General features: G+C 39.7%; 1 non-coding gene across 1 annotated transcript; it reads right to left on the bottom strand.

Moving 5' to 3' along the window:
• Positions 1-1315: 1315 nt before the first annotated feature.
• Positions 1316-1422, bottom strand: LOC131608370 (small nucleolar RNA R71). The gene has a single exon (XR_009285634.1). It is a non-coding gene; the product is annotated as a small nucleolar RNA R71 (small nucleolar RNA).
• Positions 1423-6625: the final 5203 nt, after the last annotated feature.

The following is a 6625-nucleotide window of genomic DNA, read 5'->3' as shown; positions in this document are numbered from 1 at the left end:
TGGTAAAAGGTTAAAATCAATAGAGCGAAAGTTTGAGATCTTTAACTGGATAGTAGACATTGGACATTAGTTTTAAGGATGGCGAAAGCGTATTAAAACTAATTAGGACTTATTTATTTTCAAAATGTATTTTTACACCCGAGCGGGATGGCGAAAGCGTACGTTAGGGATATTTGCATGTTCCGAGTCAACAGAGCGAAAGTTTGAGATTAGGAGATTTAAATAGATACCAACTTCATAAAACAGGCATTTTATTAGTAACGTTGTTTCCATAAAGCTTTTCTAATATCTAATGGGATGGTGAAAGCGTACATTAAGAATTAGGATAGTAATCTAAATCAACAGAGCGAAAGTTTGAGACGAGGATTTTTAACCAACTGAATTAGTAAAGATTTTTAATTGAACTATACATCAGCCAATGAACCTTCGGATCACCTAAAGTTAAACGAAATACATACCGATATCTACTTATTATTATATTTCTTATTATTCACAGTCACTCTCCCTTAGGAACAATCAAAATACTAGTAGCCTTAGCTTTACATAGTAACCTTAGATAACGGTAGATCGATTCATAGTCCCTGTGGATTCGATATCTTTTAAAACTACACGACACGACTGTGCACTTGCAGTCATCAGATTAATAGACACGTAAAGTCGCGATCAAGTTTTTGGCGCCGTTGCCGGGGACTATTTAAGTCGATATCGTAACTCACTGTTACACCGTAGAGACTAGGGAAATTCTTTTTCTTTCTTTCTGAACGATTGAATGCCAAATACTCGTTCACAAGGAGGAGATTTAATACAACGAATCAACGAGATCGAGCGTTTCATTAACGTCAAACGTCGAGCTCGCAATCTTCCCGAAGTAGCACCAATTCCGATTGACCAGGAATTGATCTTTACTGATCAAATCAATCAAATTACCCCAAAGTTAGAGATGGCTGTTATTCGTCCTCTTAGAGACTATGCCGCTCCTTCACGCGCTGAACCGCACTCAAGTATCGCACCACCTGCGATTGAGGCGAACAATTTTGAACTGAAACCTTCGTTGGTCCAAGCCGTTCAACAGAATCAATTCTCTGGAAGCCCTGCAGACGACCCCAACCTTCATTTATCTGTGTTCGTGCAATATGCCGACACTGTCAAAGCTAACAACGTTAGTTCCGAAGCTATTCGATTACGTCTTTTTCCTTTCTCCTTGAGAGATAGAGCCAGAGCGTGGCTTCAATCCCTGCCTTCTAATTCCATAACTACATGGGACGAATTGAAGAGAGTATTCTTAGCGAGATACTTTCCGCCTAGCAAAACTGATATGCTAAGAGGTCAAATCAACGGATTTACCCAGAAAGATAACGAATCACTCTTCGAAGCTTTGGAACGTTACAAGGACATGCTTAGACTATGCCCTCATCATGGACTCGAACCATGGCTGATCATCCATACCTTTTATGGTGGTCTCCTTTATAACACTAAAATGACTATAGATGCCGCTGCTGGCGGAGCATTAATGGACAAACCCCACGATGAAGCATACAACCTTATAGAGAATATGGCACAAAACCATTACCAATGGGGTGGAGAACGAGCCGCTCTAGAGAAAACCCAAACCAAAGGAGGAATGTACGAAGTAAGTGGTATAGACCGCGTTAACGCCAAAGTAGACGCCTTAACTCAAAAGATCGAAAACTTAACCATCACTCCATCAGCCACCGCTGCTGCTGTAGCACCTAACTGCGAGATTTGTGGACTGACTGGACATGCAGTCGCCGAATGTCAACTCTTGACTGGAATCCCATCTGATCAAGTAAACTATGCTCAAGGAAACCCTTATTCTAACACGTACAACCCTGGATGGAAAAACCATCCGAACTTTTCATATAAAAACAACAATGCGTTGTACGCACCTGGACAAGCACCTGCTGTCCCACCTGGCTATCAAAAAGCGCCCGTAGCTGCTCATAACGGCCCTAGGAAGTCGAATCTTGAAATCATGATGGAAAACTTTATAGCTTCCCAACAACAAACCAATAAAGACTTCCTAAATCAAAATATCCACAATAGCGAGCAACTAAAACAACTATCAAACAAAGTAGACGCATTAGCTACACATAACAAAATGTTAGAAACTCAAATTTCACAAGTAGCTCAACAACAAGCACCTACTGCTGCCCCTGCTGGCATATTTCCTACTCAACCACAACCTAATCCTAAAGGACATGCGAACGCGATAACATTACGAAGTGGAACGAATTACGATGGACCTATTGATCCTAGAACTCAAAACGCACCCATGTCCCAACAAGAGCCAAAGGAAATCCAAAAGACATCAACTGATGATCAAACTGCTAAGACTAATGAGAATAATAACGAAGTGGAACCTGAAAAAGAAAAACCTTACGTTCCACCACCACCTTATAAGCCACCAATTCCTTACCCTCAGAGATTAGCCAAATCAAGAACCGAAGCGCAATTTTAAAAATTTGTAGAACTTCTGAAACAATTAAACATAACCATACCGTTCACAGAAGCTATAACTGAAATGCCTTCGTACGCTAAATTCCTAAAAGAAATCCTATCGAACAAAAAGAAACTCGAGGATAACGAAACTGTAACGCTTACCGCTGAATGTAGTGCAATCATCCAAAACAACATGCCTCCCAAACTGAAAGATCCAGGCAGTTTCTCTATACCCTGCGTAATAGGAAAAACCATCATAGAAAAAGCCTTATGCGCCTTAGGAGCCAGTGTTAGTTTGATGCCTCTTTCAACCTGTAAGAAGCTAAATCTAGGTGAGCTTAAGGCAACGAGAATGTCTCTTCAACTAGCTGACCGCTCAGTTAAATACCCTGTAGGAATGTTAGAAAATATCCCTGTTCGTGTAGGCCAATTCTACATCCCAACTGACTTTATCATAATGGATATCCAAGAAGATTCTAACATCCCCATCATATTAGGAAGACCATTCTTAGCAACCGCTGGTACAATTATAGACGTCAAGAGAGGAAAGCTTACTTTCGAAGTAGGAGAAGAGAAAATAGAATTTATTCTTTCCCAATTCTTAAAAGCACCATCTATAATTGACACGTGCTGCTCTGCCGACATAATCGACGATTGTGTTAATGAAATAAAATCCGAACTAAATGAGGAAACCGAGATCCTAAGAATTCCTATACCACCGATTTTTAAAGACGACAACTGGCGTGGGGAATATCAAGATAATCACCTGAGTGAATGTTTAGCATTAACATCTGATCCTATACCTGGACCTAAGAAACCTGCTATAGAACTTAAAACTCTACCAACCGATCTTAGGTACGAATTCTTAGACGAAGAACTAAACCGACCTGTTATAGTTAACGCCGAGTTAGGACAAACTGAGACGGAAAGATTACTTACTGTCCTGAGAAAATACCAAACCGCTTTAGGATATAACATATCAGATCTGAAAGGAATAAGTCCTTCCCTCTGTATGCACCGCATTATGCTCGAAGACGATTGTAAAACCTCTAGGGAACATCAAAGGCGAATAAATCCGATTATGAGCGATGTAGTTAAAAAGGAAATCTAAAAACTGCTAGAAGCCGGAATAATATATCCAATATCCGATAGTAAATGGGTTAGTCTTGTTCATGTCGTACCTAAGAAAGGAGGAGTTACCGTAATCACCAACGCAAAAGGCGAATCTGTAGCACAACGTACCCAAACTGGATGGAGAATGTGCATAGACTATAGGAAGCTAAACAAAGCCACCCGAAAAGACCATTTTCCTTTACCTTTCATAGACCAAATGCTTGAACGCTTAGCTAAACACTCACATTTTTGTTATTTAGATGGATACTCCGGATTTTTCCAAATTCCTATCCACCCTGACGACCAAGAGAAAACCACGTTTACCTGTTCCTATGGTACATTCGCTTATAGAAGAATGCCTTTTGGACTTTGCAATGCACCCACAACCTTCCAAAGATGAATGATGGCAATATTTGCCGACTTCCTAGATGGTATAATGGAAGTCTTTATGGACGATTTCTCGGTCTGTGGAGGAAGCTTTGAAACATGTTTAGAGAACCTCGAATTGGTACTTAAACGATGCGTAAGTGTTAACCTTGTCCTTAATTGGGAAAAATGCCATTTCATGGTTTGACAAGGAATCGTACTTGGACACATCGTGTCCGATAGAGGAATCAAAGTAGATAAAGCCAAAATCAAAATTATTGAAAACCTTCAACCTCCCAAAACTGTTAGAGAAATAAGAAGTTTTCTAGGACACGCTGGTTTTTACCGACGTTTCATTAAGGATTTCTCTAAAATAACCAAACCCTTAACCGAATTACTGATGAAAGACGCCGAATTCATTTTTACTGATAAATGCACTGAAGCATTCCATACGCTTAAACAAGCATTAATCTCTGCGCCAATTATGCAACCTCCCGACTGGAATGAACCTTTTCGAAATAATGTGTGACGCAAGCGATTATGCTGTGGGAGCCATTCTAGGGCAAAGAAAGGATAAGAAACTACATGTCATATACTATGCGAGTAGAACCCTAGATGAAGCTCAGATGAATTATGCCACGACAGAAAAGGAATTACTAGCTGTCGTGTTCGCATAAGACAAGTTACATTCTTACCTGGTAGGAGCCAAAATAATCATATACACTGACCACGCCGCCATTAGGTACCTCTTAACTAAGAAGGACGCCAAACCGAGACTGTTGAGATGGATCCTGTTATTACAAGAATTCGACCTGGAAATTAAAGATAAAAAAGGAACTGAGAATGTCGTAGCAGATCACCTCTCTCGATTGGAAAATCTGAAACCCGAACAAGTGCCAATTAACGATGATTTCCCTTATGAAAAACTCATCGCTTAGTTAGAAGCTAACGAATTAGAACCATACCATCCAATCACTGAAACTAATAACTTCGCAGAAGTAGATGTAGTCCACTTTGACACACCTTGGTATGCAGATTTCGTAAATTACCTGGCTGCTGGTGTAATTCCTCCTGATCTAAGTTACCAACAGAAAAAGAAATTTTTCCATGACCTAAAACATTACTATTGGGACGATCCGCTCCTGTTCAAAAGAGGCCCCGATGGAATCTTTAGACGTTGTGTACCCGAGGAAGAAATATGAAGCATAATAACACACTGTCACTCTGCACCATGTGGAGGACACCATAGCACATCTAGAACCTGCGCCAAAATCCTTCAATCTGCACTCTTCTGGCCCAACCTGTGGAAAGACGTTTATTTTGCCATACTAAACTGTGATAGATGTCAACGAACCGGAAATATTTCAAGACGTGACTGAAGGATAGAAAAACACTTAGAAAGGGGGGGGATTGAATAAGTGTGACTTTAAATCTTGGACGATAAAAATAAATTGCACAATTATTTTTATCCTGGTTCGCTGTTAACGAAGCTACTCCAGTCCACCCCCGCAGAGATGATTTACCTCAACCTGAGGATTTAATCCACTAATCGCACGGATTACAATGGTTTTCCACTTAGTCCACGACTAAGTCTTCTAGAGTATTCTGATCACAACTTGATCACTCCAGGAACAACTGCTTAGACAACTTCTAAGACTTTTCTAGAGTCTACTGATCAACCTGATCACTCTAGTTACAAACTGCTCAGCCAACTGCTAAGACTTCCTAGAGTATACTGATCACACGATCACTCTAGTTCCTTACAACTTAATGTAATCTATTCAAGAGTTTACAAATGCTTCTTAAAAGCTATAATCACAAACTGTGATATTTCTCTTATCGTTTAAGCTTAATCTCACTAAGATATTACAACAGCAATGTAGTGAGTTGATGAAGATTCTGAGCTTTGATTGAATAGCGTTTCAGCAAGTTTATTTTCGTTCAGAGTTGTTAAGAATTGGTAACCTTGCTTCTCATCAGAACTTCATATTTATAGGCGTTGAGAAGATGACCGTTGAGTGCATTTAATGCTTTGCGTGTTCCGTACAGCATTGCATTTAATGTTATACGCTTTTGTCAACTACCTCGAGCCTTGTTCACGCTGTGTCTACTGACGTTGCCTTTAGTAGCTTTAACGTTCCTTTTGTCAGTCAGCGTAGTCTGCCACCTGTACTTCCTTCTGATCTGATGTTTGTGAATACGACGTTTGAATATCATCAGAGTCAAAACAGCTTGGTGCATAGCATCTTCTGATCTTCTGATCTTGAAGTGCTTCTGTTGCGTGATACCATCTTCTGATCTTCAGTGCTTCTGATCTCATGTTCTTCTGATGCTTCCATAGACCCATGTTCTGATTCTGCTTCGACCATCTTCTGATGTCTTGCCAGACCATGTTCTGATGTTGCATGCTGAACCATTTGAGACACAACTTCTGAGCGCTGAATTATGCGTACTCTTTATATATATTTCCTGAAAGGGAAATTGCATTGGATTAGAGTACCATATTATCTTAAGCAAAATTCATATTATTGTTATCATCAAAACTAAGATAATTGATAAGAACAAATCTTGTTCTAACAATCTCCCCCTTTTTGATGATGACAAAAACATATATAAATGATATGAATTTGCGATCAGAAAGAGTAGACGGCAAAAGACAAATTACACAGCTATAGCATAAGCATAT

This window comes from Vicia villosa, linkage group LG5, assembly GCF_029867415.1.
Source record: "Vicia villosa cultivar HV-30 ecotype Madison, WI linkage group LG5, Vvil1.0, whole genome shotgun sequence".
Classification (NCBI taxonomy): Eukaryota; Viridiplantae; Streptophyta; class Magnoliopsida; order Fabales; family Fabaceae; genus Vicia; species Vicia villosa.
The sequence above is the reverse complement of the archived record's forward strand: the minus strand, read 5'-3'. Positions and strand labels throughout refer to the sequence as shown.